General features: G+C 44.9%; 1 protein-coding gene across 3 annotated transcripts in view; it reads left to right on the top strand.

Annotated features, from left to right (window-relative positions):
- The window catches only part of CHIC2 (cysteine rich hydrophobic domain 2), a 60,549-nt gene extending 56,220 nt beyond the window's left edge, over positions 1–4,329 (top strand). For 2 of the 3 annotated variants that reach the window (XM_072775076.1, XM_072775079.1), the window contains exon 7: positions 3,877–4,329. The gene's annotated coding sequence lies outside the window, so the exon portion shown is untranslated. Of the gene's footprint in view, positions 1–99; positions 133–3,876 lie in introns of all 3 variants that reach the window. The other variant, XM_072775077.1, reaches the window with a different exon arrangement.
- The last annotated feature ends 7,594 nt before the right edge of the window (positions 4,330–11,923 follow it).

Here is an 11,923-nt window from a genome sequence, read left to right as displayed (position 1 = left end):
ATTTTTGTATTCTATATTGAGAGCTCAACCTCCCCCCTCCCCACCCCCATGTTGGTATTAATCCATTGAAAGTGACTTTTACATTACTTTAAACTTTAGAATTCCTGTGCTTGGACAACCTGACCTTAAGAGGTAGGCAAACCTGTTTTGTTCATGTAGGCAAAACACAAGCAGTGTAGTTTTACTTTGAGCATCCAACATGTACCAGAAACTTTTGTGAAATTATTTTCCAAATATAGGTAACATTTATCAGAGGAATTCTAAGATTTATAGACTTCTGATAAATCCAACTCTTCTTAGTTAGTCTTCTGTATGTAATATACGACAACCTGCTGGAAGGTTATTTTATAAAAGAATGCAAGTGTAAGAAATCAATCCCTCTGCCTTGATTGACTAGTATTTCTTTTGTTTATTTAGGGCAAAGATGAGGTAGGTTATTTGTAAATGCATGGCAGGCTTGTAAATACTATCAAAACTACCAACAATGAGGCTGAAAAAAAGAGCTTTGAAGAAAGGATGTGTGTAGAAAAACACTAACTTCTCTTCCAGGTCTGTCAGTAGTGGCTCTTGCTCTTACATCCATTGATTAAAAATGTGGTATTTCCGAGCTGAAGAAACACCAAAGGTGTCCTATGGGGAATATGCATTAGAATCAACTGGGGAGTGTGTCTGTTTTTTCAACTATACATGACTATATCCCCACCCCCATTAGAAGTGGGAGGAGAGGAAAGTATTTTGTATTTTGAAATTCCCTCCCCATTCTAACCTTATAATGACCTAGGAAGTATGTCATTTGTCTACGATCCTAGATGGTTAGCAACAGCACCAGGACTAAAACCAGACATAGGAACTCTAGTTTACAAATGTGGGGTCATTCCTGCAATAAGTGCTATAAATAGTCTTCTTTGCAAATTCAGTGATTAAAAAAAATCCTAGGAGTAATCGTTTTGAAATCCAGAAAGCATTATCAAAACTGATTCTGTGTAACTACAAGAGTATCTCCTGAAGCAAATTGTTGGACCAAAAAATTCCCCCAATCTTTAATCTCCAGAAGTGAGGAGATTTTAGCTCTATCTACTGCCCAACCTGAGAACTGTGACTTAGACATTTAATTATTTATTGCTGGTCCGTGTGAAAACATTCAGAATGGCTGGCAGCCTACCAGGCCCTGAGTTAAACATTCTACGGCCTGACTAGACTGCTGGGTAGCCAACTTCACATCAAATTAAACACATTCTCTTCATGATGAATAGCTTGGAACCCAAAAACTTGATTTCGTTACAAAAAAATGCAAGGGGTGTGTTGTTTTGTAAATTAAAATTATTTTATGTTTTACTGCCACCATTCTGATTGTGATTGTCAAGTGTATTTTCTTTGGTGGTGGTGAGATGGAAGAGAAATGGACAATGAGGGACTTTTGGTACTAATAAAATCAAAAAAGGACTCCAACAAGGTTGGACACAATGTAGCCTAGAGATGAACATTCATGAATTTTGTATTGAAAAAATTTACATGTCATTAACATTTTAAATTACAAAGGCAGGTCTACAAATACTGATTTGTATGTGTGTGTTCTCATTGCATTTTCCAAGCAAACAGTGAATAATGTAATGCTAACTTAACTATATCCTGTTTCCTTACCATTAATTTCCCTTTTTATTTTAAAGTGTGAGCTCACTGTAATGTGTAGCAACATTAATTTCAGTGAACCCTACTTTACATTTTCTATAGATCTATGCACATAAACCCCGTGTAATGTTCCCTTAGGTAACAAATGCTTGAGGATAATGAAGTGTAGTCTGAGCATCATTGCTCAGCTATGTAGTAAGCCAATTTTCCATAGACTTGCCACTCTAGTTCTGCATCCACATGGATGGAAATCAACAGTCTTGATAATGAGTGACAATATAGAAATGGAATGTTTGACAGTTAATATTCACTAGAGATTAGAATTATTCAACTTCGGTTTGTCATTCCTGTAAACATATTCTACTTTGGGAAGTTCTGTGAAGTTACAAGGAATTTGAAAGGGTTGTGGAGGAAATAGTGGCTGGCTAGCGTAATGAATTGCAATGTTGGAACTAAGAACTCTGCTCGGGGAGCCGGCTGTCCAGCAGGCTGCCAGTTGAGAATAATTGACAAGCAGGTGCCTGAGAAATGACAGGAAAGGCCCTACTTTTAGTTATCGGCGTCAGTAATGATGACATTATGACTCTAGGCTGTGATTGAAGAAGAAAATCGTGTATCATACGAATTTGAAATGTGTTAACTATTCAGCTGCAGGAAGTTACAACATCTAAAGCTGTTTTTCTTGACTGGAAGCCCTTTAACCAGGATCTCCCATTGCAGAACTTGTTCTTGTATAGTTTGCAAATTCAGCAGCTATTAAAAAAATCAGTTTTAGATATATTTTTGATAAAACTATGAGCCTCAAAAAATCACAGAATTTTTAATACTTTTATGGATGTGCTTTTCCTTTGAACGCTTGGAGCACTCTCAGAAACTTACATAGTTTGGAGTTCTCTCTTTTTTTAAAATTTTTATTGGAGTTCAGTATACAACATATAGTATAACACCCAGTGCTCACATCCCGTCAAGTGCCCTCCTCAGTGCCCGTCACCCAGTTCCCCTGTCCCCCCTCCCCCCTCCCTTTCCACCACCCCTTGTTCGTTTCCTTCACTGATATTTTCACTCATTTTCTCTCCTTTCCTCTTTATTCCCTTTCACTATTTTTTATATTCCCCAAATGAATGAGACCATATAATGTTTGTCCTTCTCGGATTGACTTATTTCACTCAGCATAATACCCTCCAGTTCCATCCACATCGAAGCAAATGGTGGGTATTTGTCGTTTCTAATGGCTGAGGAATACGCCATTGTATACATAGACCACAGCTTCTCTATCCATCATCTGTCGATGGACACCGAGGCTCCTTCCACAGTTTGGCTATTGTGGCCATTGCTGCTAGAAACATCGGGGTGCAGGAGTCCCGGCGTTTCACTGCATCTGTATCTTTGGGGTAAATCCCCAGCAGTGCAATTGCTGGGTCGTAGGGCAGCTCTATTTTTAACTCTTTGAGGAACCTCCACACAGTTTTCCAGAGTGGCTGCACCAGTTCACATTCCCACCAACAGTGCAAGAGGGCTCCCCTTTCTCCACATCTTCTCCAACATTCGTTGTTTCCTGCCTTGTTAATTTGCCCCATTCTCACTGGTGTGAGGTGGGATCTCATTGTGGTTTTGATTTGTATTTCCCTGATGGCAAGGGATGCGGAGCATTTCCTCATGTGCTTGTTGGCCATGTATGTGTCTTCCTCTGTGAGATTTCTGTTCATGTCTTTTGCCCATTTCATGATTGGATTGTTTGTTTCTTTGCTGTTGAGTTTCATAAGTTCTTTATAGATCCTGGATACTAGCCCTTTATCTGATAGGTCATTTGCAAATATCTTCTTCCACTCTGTAGGTTGTCTTTTAGTTTTGTTGGCTGTTTCTTTTGCTGTGCAGAAACTTTCTATCTTGATTAAGTCCCAATAATTCATTTTTGCTTTTGTTTCCCTTGCCTTCATAGATGTATCTTGCAAGAAGTTGCTGTAGCCAAATTCAAAAAGGGTGTTGCCTGTGTTCTCCTCTAGGATTTTGATGGATTTTTGTCTCACATTTAGATCTTTCATCCATTTTGAGTGTATCTTTGTGTCTGGTGTAAGAGAATGGTCTAGTTTCATTCTTCTGCATATGGCTGTCCTATTTTCCCGGCACCATTTATGGAAGAGACTATCCTTTTTCCAGTGGTTAGTCTTTCCTGCTTTGTCGAACATTAGTTGACCATAGAGTTGAGGGGCAATTTCTGAATTCTCTATTCTGTTCCATTTTCTTCAGAGTTGGAACAAATCATCTTAAGATTTGTGTGGAATCAGAAAAGACCCCAAATAGCTAGGAGAATATTAAAAAGGAAAACCAGAGCTGGGGGCATCACAATGCCAGATTTCAGATTGCACTACAAAACTGTGATCATCAAGACAGTGTGGTACTGGAGTTCTCTTCTTGAAGAAGCAGCCATCAGTGAAGATACAGCCTTTTGATGTAAGATTACTGAACTCTGACAGTTGTCTTTCTTAACACTTCTTCCAGCAGTATGGAGCCCCTGTCACTGTGCTTCAAATGTGTTATAATTGAATGCCACATTTTCAGACACAAAGGAGAAAACATGAAGAATCTTGGTCATCTTTGTGGTTCCTCCATTAACTACTCCGATTTACTTATCAAGATTGCATTCGTGGAATGAATTTGTATTAAAATCACAAATGAAATTCATTAAATCATTCAAAATTACCTGGAGGATGTTTTATTTAAACAGGAAGATGAAGTACGGGGCTAGCAATGTTGAAACCTACAGATAACTTAAATAGTATATTAAAATTTGTCCTAAGTATACTTTTGAGTGATGTCTAAAATCAATTGGAGAAATATTGAAATAGTTTAAAACAGAAAGAATAGGGACGCCTGGGGACTCAGCGGTTGAGCACCTGGCCCTGGCTCAGGGCGTGATCCGAGGTATCAGGATCAAGTCCCACATCGGGCTCCCTGCCTGGAGCCTGCTTCTCCCTCTGCCTATGTCTCTGCCTTTCTCTCTGTGTGTCTTTCATGAATAAATAAAATCTTTATTAAAAAAATAATAAAACAATAAAATGAAAAATGATTTTTGTTTCTAAATAATTCAAAGCGCTGACCAGAGATCCTAAACAGTTCTGCCTTGGAATAACATGTAGATTTCAGAATTTGAGTTTTATTTTCACGTTTGTTTTGACAAAATGCTTATTTTGCTTTCTTCAACATGAAAAGGTTTAAACTTTTTGAAACTGCCAGATCTAATTGCTGTAGTTTTGAAAACAAATCCAAGGGAATGTCAAAAATAATTCAAATAAGATAGAATTTACTATCACAGCAAATCCATCTACTCACAAAATTGCCTTTCTAAGATACCTTTTTCTCAAAAACAAAAGCGGGAAGCAAATTTACAAATTTATTATTGTCATTTTAATGCCACTTCAAGCGTGTTTTCTTTGACTCCAATTTAACCGTTGAAAAATAGATTATCGAATCTTTTTTCCTAAAGCAAAGGAGTCCAGCTCAATATGTCAAATCTATTAAATGCTGCCATTAGCATACTCTTCTTCATAGGATTGTCCATTACATTCGAGTAAACGAAATAAGTTGCCTCACGCTATCTACATGACTTTGTCATTTCCAACAACTACAGCTTTAAAGAAAACTTTCATCATTTTTTGTTGTTGTTCAAAGTTCAGAAGGCACAGAAGAAGTTGCCAGTTTTCCTTCCATAAGGTAATATTTGTATTACATTGTGGAGTTTTTTAAATTTTGTTTAAGTTATTAGTATTTATTTTCCTATCAGTTATCAAAGAGATTCAAATCATGTAAGTTGTGGCCGGGAATAGCAGACGAAGACTTCCTTTAAAAAAAAGTGTATCGAGGGATCCCTGGGTGGCGCAGTGGTTTAGCGCCTGCCTTTGGCCCAGGGCGCGATCCTGGAGACCTGGGATCGAATCCCACGTCAGGCTCCCGGTGCATGGAGCCTGCTTCTCCCTCTGCCTGTGTCTCTGCCTCTCTCTCTCTCTCTCTCTCTGTGACTATCATAAATAAAAAAAATAAAAAATAAAAGTGTATCGAGGGCAGCCGCGGTGGCGCAGCGGTTTAGGGCCACCTGCAGCCCAGGGCATGATCCTGGAGACCCTGGATCGAGTCCCACATCGGGCTCCCGGTGCATGGAGCCTGCTTCTCCCTCTGCCTGTGTCTCTGCCTCTCTCTCTCTGTGTGTCTCTATGAATAAATAAATAAAATGTTGTTTTTTTAAAGTGTATTGAAGCACACTTCTAAGAGATGATGCTGCTGTAACCTAAAGATCTGTTGAACTTCTCTTCCTGAGTGAGACAGAAAAATCCAGTTAATAAATTATTTTCCAATCCACAGTAGATCTTAGGAAAATAGTCTGAAAACCATTGCCCCTCACTGTGGCTAATGCAGTTTACTGGTTGATTAATGTAGATTTGCATGCCAGGTTACAGGGCTAGAAATACATTCCAATGAAATCGAACTGTTCTTAATAGAGTCCTACTTTAAATTGGTTTGGTGAAGGAAGGGTTCAAGCAGCATATTAGGCTTAGCCCATTTGCAGACATTGTGCCAAGGGCAAACGATATTGAAGGAAATAACATCGCCCTGCCTCTGATGAGTTGAGGCTGGAGGATTACGCACGTACTGTGACATGATAAAGGTCAAGGGAGCTACCTGGCAAGGCCAGGCCACGACAGGGCAATACCTTTTTGTGTTGGGTGGGAAGTTCAGTGAAAGGTGATGTTGAAGGATCAGTTGAAACTTAATGGAATACGCAGAGACAGATACAAATGCGTGGCATTAAGAACCTGAGGGGTTCTGAGAAATAACGGAACAGTTGCCAGAGGGAGGGGGACGGAGGTGGGAGGATGGGCAAACTGGGTGAAGGGGGGGTGGGAGCTACAGTCTTCCAGTCAAGCAATGAGTAAGGCACAAGGATGAAAGGTACAGCACAGAAAATGAGGCCCAGGGCACCGTAGTAGCACTGTGTGGTGACAGACGGTAGCTACACTTTTGAGCATAGCCCGACAGAGAGAGTTGTGGGGTCACCGCGTTGTACTCCCAGAACTAATACAACACTGTGTGTCAACTGCAAACACACACACTATTCACAACAACGGGTTCTGCATGCCTGGAAAATAGGGGGAGATGGTCTGGTGCATAGTAATTATGTGTTAAATTACTAAGTTACGAGGAAGCATCAAGAGAAGGCCGGAAAAGGAAGAAGGGATAGTGCTGAAATTTTAACTCCACCCTGCAGCTATTGAAGGACTTTTTGGGGAAAATGATTGGATGGACCCGATCAGTCCATCATTGATAAGGCTCATTCTGACCCTGAAATGAGCCGGAATAAACAAGCCCCAAAGTTAATGTCTTAAAGCTAACAAGTCCTGATTCCTTAGTTCAATAACTAATTTTTCTCCCAAGAAGACCAATGAAGGTGCAGAAAAACGGCTGTGCCCTTTAACTGAAAGACCAGCTTTCTAACCATTTTGGGTAATTATCTGGGAATTTATCAAGGCATCTCTGGGGTCCAACGTGGAGTCTAATCCTGGCTGTCACTCTCCAGCTGTGTGACCTTGGGAATGTTACCTCCCGGCTCTGTGCCTGCCTGTGAAATAGATTTATAATGCCACCTGTTTCAAGAAATAGCTGTGAGGATCAAGTAACATCATGCATATGTTCCCCTGGCACCGCCACCCCACCAAAGACCACCAGCACGAGTGGGAGCTGAACAAAATTGGGTTCGCCGCTCGTTGAAACCAGAGCACACACCAGGGGGAATCAGTGAGGGTATTTCAAGCAGATGGCCCCGGAAAGGACTTCCCATAGGATTTGGAAGAGTTCAAGGCCGCGAGAGTTTGTTCTGGATTCAGATTCTCTGAGGAAGTGGGTTTAATTTTATGATTGGGCATCTTAATGGATCTCGCCTAGAAGACGGGACGAAGGAAGCAAAGTCAAGGCTGTAATTGGTAAAGGAGCAGCAGGGCCAAGCAACAGAGGGGAGACGGGAGGTCGTTTGGAATTTGTGGTTTGCGCTGTTGGCTTTGTTCCTGTCCATCCTTAGACAAAATTATGGAGAGTTCTTATCTGTTGGCCTCATTTCATCAGGGTCACAGAGTGACCTTGGCTAAGCGGGGTGGTCTGTGAGGCTCAGTCTGTGTTCCACAGGAGATCACCAAGGCCTCGCTGATTTTTTTTTTTAATATTTTATTTATTCATGAGAGACACACACACACAGAGGCAGAGACACAGGCAGAGGGAGAAGCAGGCTCCATGCAGGGAGCCCCATGTGGGACTGGATCCGGGGACCCCAGGATCTCGCCCTGGGCCAAAGGCGATGCTAAACTGCTGGGCCCCCCAGGCTGCCCGAGGCCTCACTAATTGTAACAAGCCGGCCTCCAGATGCCAGGGGCTGCTTTCCCTTCTTCGTTGCTTAGTGCAATGCTTGGAGTAAAGTTACAGCTTAACTATTTTTTAAGGGATTGTGACATTGGGACGCCCGCGTGGCTCAGTGGCTGAGCGTCCGCCTTCAGCCCAGATCCTGGAGACCCGGGATCGAGTCCAGCATCGGCTCCCCGCATGGAGCCTGCTTCTCCCTCTGCCTGTGTCTCTGCCTCTGTCTCTGTGTCTCTCATGAATAAACAAAATCTTAAAAAAAAAAAAAAAAGGAACTGTAATAGCCCAAGGCTCGCGTGCACTCCGAACCTAGCATAGGGACAACCTGTGGTCTATTTTCGGAGTGAATGCAACGGCGCTTTCCACCTCTGCTGGCCTCTCCTATGTGGATAGATTTTTCTTATGTTTAGATTTTTCACCCCGAGTCACTATTATTCAAACTCAGGATAAATCGGAATGTCAGACTTCTGATCCTGATCCTTTGAACATTTTCGCGCAAGTTTAACTGAAAGGCTCGGAACATCGAATCCAGCATCTCTGCAAGCACAGCGCCCGCCGGCCCAGCGCCGAGGGGTGCAGCTGTCGGTGGGCACCCTGCCGGCAGGTGCCCGGGGCCGTGACTGCACCCCGGGCGCCCCAGAACCCAAGCGGCGCGGGAGGTTGTGGGGTGGGGGGACGTGCTGGGGAAGCGGGGCTGCGAGCAGCCAGCGCGGCCTGGGAGGTTGCATATGGCCACGGGCGACCTCAGCCGCCCTCCCCAGGCCCCAGGGGGACGCCGGGCCTCAGGGTAAGCTGGGGACACTTGCTCCTCTGGAAGTGATGGAGTCCGGCTGCCGATCCGGACACTCGCCCTGCGCTCGGGCCGCAGCCGCTGGGAGCCTGGCGCGCGGCCGCTGCCCCTCGGCGCCCCCCCCCCCGCCCCGCCCCGGGGCCCCGGGCACGCCGTCCCCTCCCCCCACACACAGCTGGCAGCTGGGCGCCGCTGGAGACAAACCCACAGCCAGCGCCGGTGACTCCCCGAGCCGCCCCCGCTTCACACACACCTGTGTCGTCTTGCGGGCCGCAGCCTCCCGCCCAGGTGTGCAGCGCCGGGCCCTCCTCCCGCCCCCTCTAAGCACAGGTGCGCACATCCTCTGGCGCCTCCCAGCTCTGCCCTAAGCAAGCCTGCCCGGGCCGGAGCCCTTTGGGGCGCTTCCCTCCCCCCTGTCCGACAGCGCCTCGAAGCCCCCCGCCCCGCGGACCCTGCCCGGGCCGGCTGCCCCCCACATGCGCCCGGCTGAGCGCCCCGTCCTCTAGAGGGGGCCTGGCCGTGCTCCCCCAGCGACCTCGCCCCCAGGCCTGCGGCCTCCCCGCCCCCCTCCGCGGCTGCTGGGCGGCCGGGCCGGGACTCCGAGGGCTTCACCCCCGACGGGGCCGGGGCAGGGCCCTTGGGTCCCGCGAGCAAACCACTCTGCCCTCGGTGTCCTCCCACGGGTCACGAGTGGCTCCTCCGGTCCCGGGTTCGAGCGCCCCTCTCCCCGACCCCCGCCTCGGTACTCATCTCTGTCCAGAGCATCGCCTTCCCTTTGGTCCAAGCCTCCTGTCACTTCCTCCCAGGAGTGTCGCCCTCAACTGCCTTTCTCTTTTCTTTATTTAAAGATTTTATTTATTTATGCATGAGAGACAGAGAGAGAGAGAGAGGCAGAGACATAGGCAGAGGGAGAAGCAGGCCCCATGCAGGAGCCCAGACGTGGGACTTGATCCCGGGTCCCCGGGGTCACGCCCTGGGCCAAGGCAGGTGCTGAACCTCTGAGCCACCCGGGCCGCCCCTTAACTGGTTTTCCATCCTCCTGTGTAATCTGGTCCTTGCTTCACTTTCACCTTCACCCCTCCACCCCCTTCCCAGCACCCGGTTCTCACCCACTGCAGTCTGGATCCTTGGTCATTTCTGGTTACTCAAAACGACAAAGTTTAGTTCTCCTCTGGGGCCCTTTATTCCCCTCTGCCTTTTCCCAAAACGACTGATTTTTCTTGTCCTTCGGGCCTCAGCCCCACCGCCTCCCTTCATCAGTGAAACCTTTCCCAGCCGCTCAATCTGAGTTAGACCCTCTGCCCCGGGGGGTGTGGGAGGGGGGGGCCTCCTGTATTTTCTTGATTCTACTCTGCACGGTCTGCATTTATCTTATTCACATTTTTGTCCCTTGGTATGTCTTCTATTAGATTATCAGCCCCATGAAGTGGAGGACATTGGCCAATTTAAATCCCAGCCCCCATATTACCAGCACCAAGAACATAGGCTGACACAAGAAATATCTGCTGAATGAATGAATAAATCTTGCAGGCATACTTGTTTTATTTTTTTATTTATTATTATTATTTTTTTTATTTTTAAAAGATTTTATTTATTCATGAGAGACGTAGAGAGAGAGAGAGGCAGAGACAGAGGCAGAGGGAGAAGCAGGTTCCATGCAGGGAGCCCGACGTGGGACTCTATCCTGAGTCTCCAGGATCACACCCTGGGTTGAAGGCAGGCACTCAACCGCTGAGCCACCAGGGCTGCCCTTGTTTTAATATACAACTGGCATTACCCCACAACTTGGACCCTAGGAAATGTGCCTCATTTCTCCCATTGTTCTGTGGGTCTGGGGCATCACTACCTCCTTCCTTGCTTTGAGAAGCTTGGCCACTCCTAACCAGCCACTGTTAAGAAATTATCATCTTCAAACCCCTTCAGAATGAGAAGAAGGGCAAAAGGATCTTTGAAGAGACATCAGTGAGGAAACTCATCAGTAGATTATCAGTGCAGGCCCAAAACAAACAAAAAAACCCAGAGACACTATCGTCAAAATCTCTCACACACTGGAGTATCTATCTGGCTTGACCCTTGATTTAAGTAAAGTAGTGAGCTTCCCTGATGGGGCCCACAAAAGGTAATAGTATCATGTGATGTGAAGAGAGATGAGACAAAGACGGGAGTCTACTTTGAAAATATGTAAATCCTGGACAGGTCATGACTTTAGACCACACACAGTCCATCCTATGAGGAAAAAAACACACACACACACAGGAAAGAAAAACAGCACCAACATCTCTATCCTTTTTGTGTTTGTCCAAAGTACAGTTTAGAGGGTAGTCTGCTCTTTTCTGACCACAGACTAATCTTTCCTGGAATTATAGAAGTTTGTTGTTTTGGGTTTTGTTTGCTTTTTTTGCTTTTTCATTTTTCAAGTGAGTGAAACCATGAAACTTAGTCCTCATTAATCCAAATGTATGCCCTAGTGTGAGAATGCGTGTGTGTGGAGTAAACCTTACTAGGCATTTACAAGTGGAAGGCAGAGTATGGTTACCGGTCTTAGATATTTGCCTCTTTTCTCTTACGTAGGACATATGGGAACTCATCTGTATCCTAAAATAGTCAATCTTAGAAAAAATGGGTAGTGCACGGGCTAAAGTTTTAGCATTCATGAACAGAGGCTTGTCTCAATATGATCTGTTATCACGCTCACTTTTACTGTTCAATTTTACTAGATTTCTGCTTCCTCACCCGTAGAAGGGGGGAGGGGCTCTAGTCATTATTGTTAGGCCATGAAGCAAAGGGTACCAAGGCAGATTAGGAAAACTAAAAATTGGCCATTCGCAATTGGTCTACTCCCTGGATTGTTAACCTGTAGGCAAATGATGTTGAAAAGACTTGGAATTTTACTGTGTGTTACATTCTAAGAGTTTTTGCTAAATAGGTTGGAAGTCGGGGTCATCTCTGAAAAGAAAAAGGAACAGACATTAACAATTAGTCATGAGATTTTAATTACAACAAAACTGTTTTTTTTCTTTAAGTAACAGATCTGTTTTCCTTTTCTCTACTGCCCATTAGTAATGATTAGAATATACCAAAAGGAAACTTAAGATAATCCAGAGT

The sequence above is a fragment of the Canis lupus genome, chromosome 14 (genome assembly GCF_048164855.1).
Source record: "Canis lupus baileyi chromosome 14, mCanLup2.hap1, whole genome shotgun sequence".
Lineage (NCBI taxonomy): Eukaryota > Metazoa > Chordata > Mammalia > Carnivora > Canidae > Canis > Canis lupus.
This window is presented reverse-complemented; position numbering and strand designations above follow the sequence as displayed.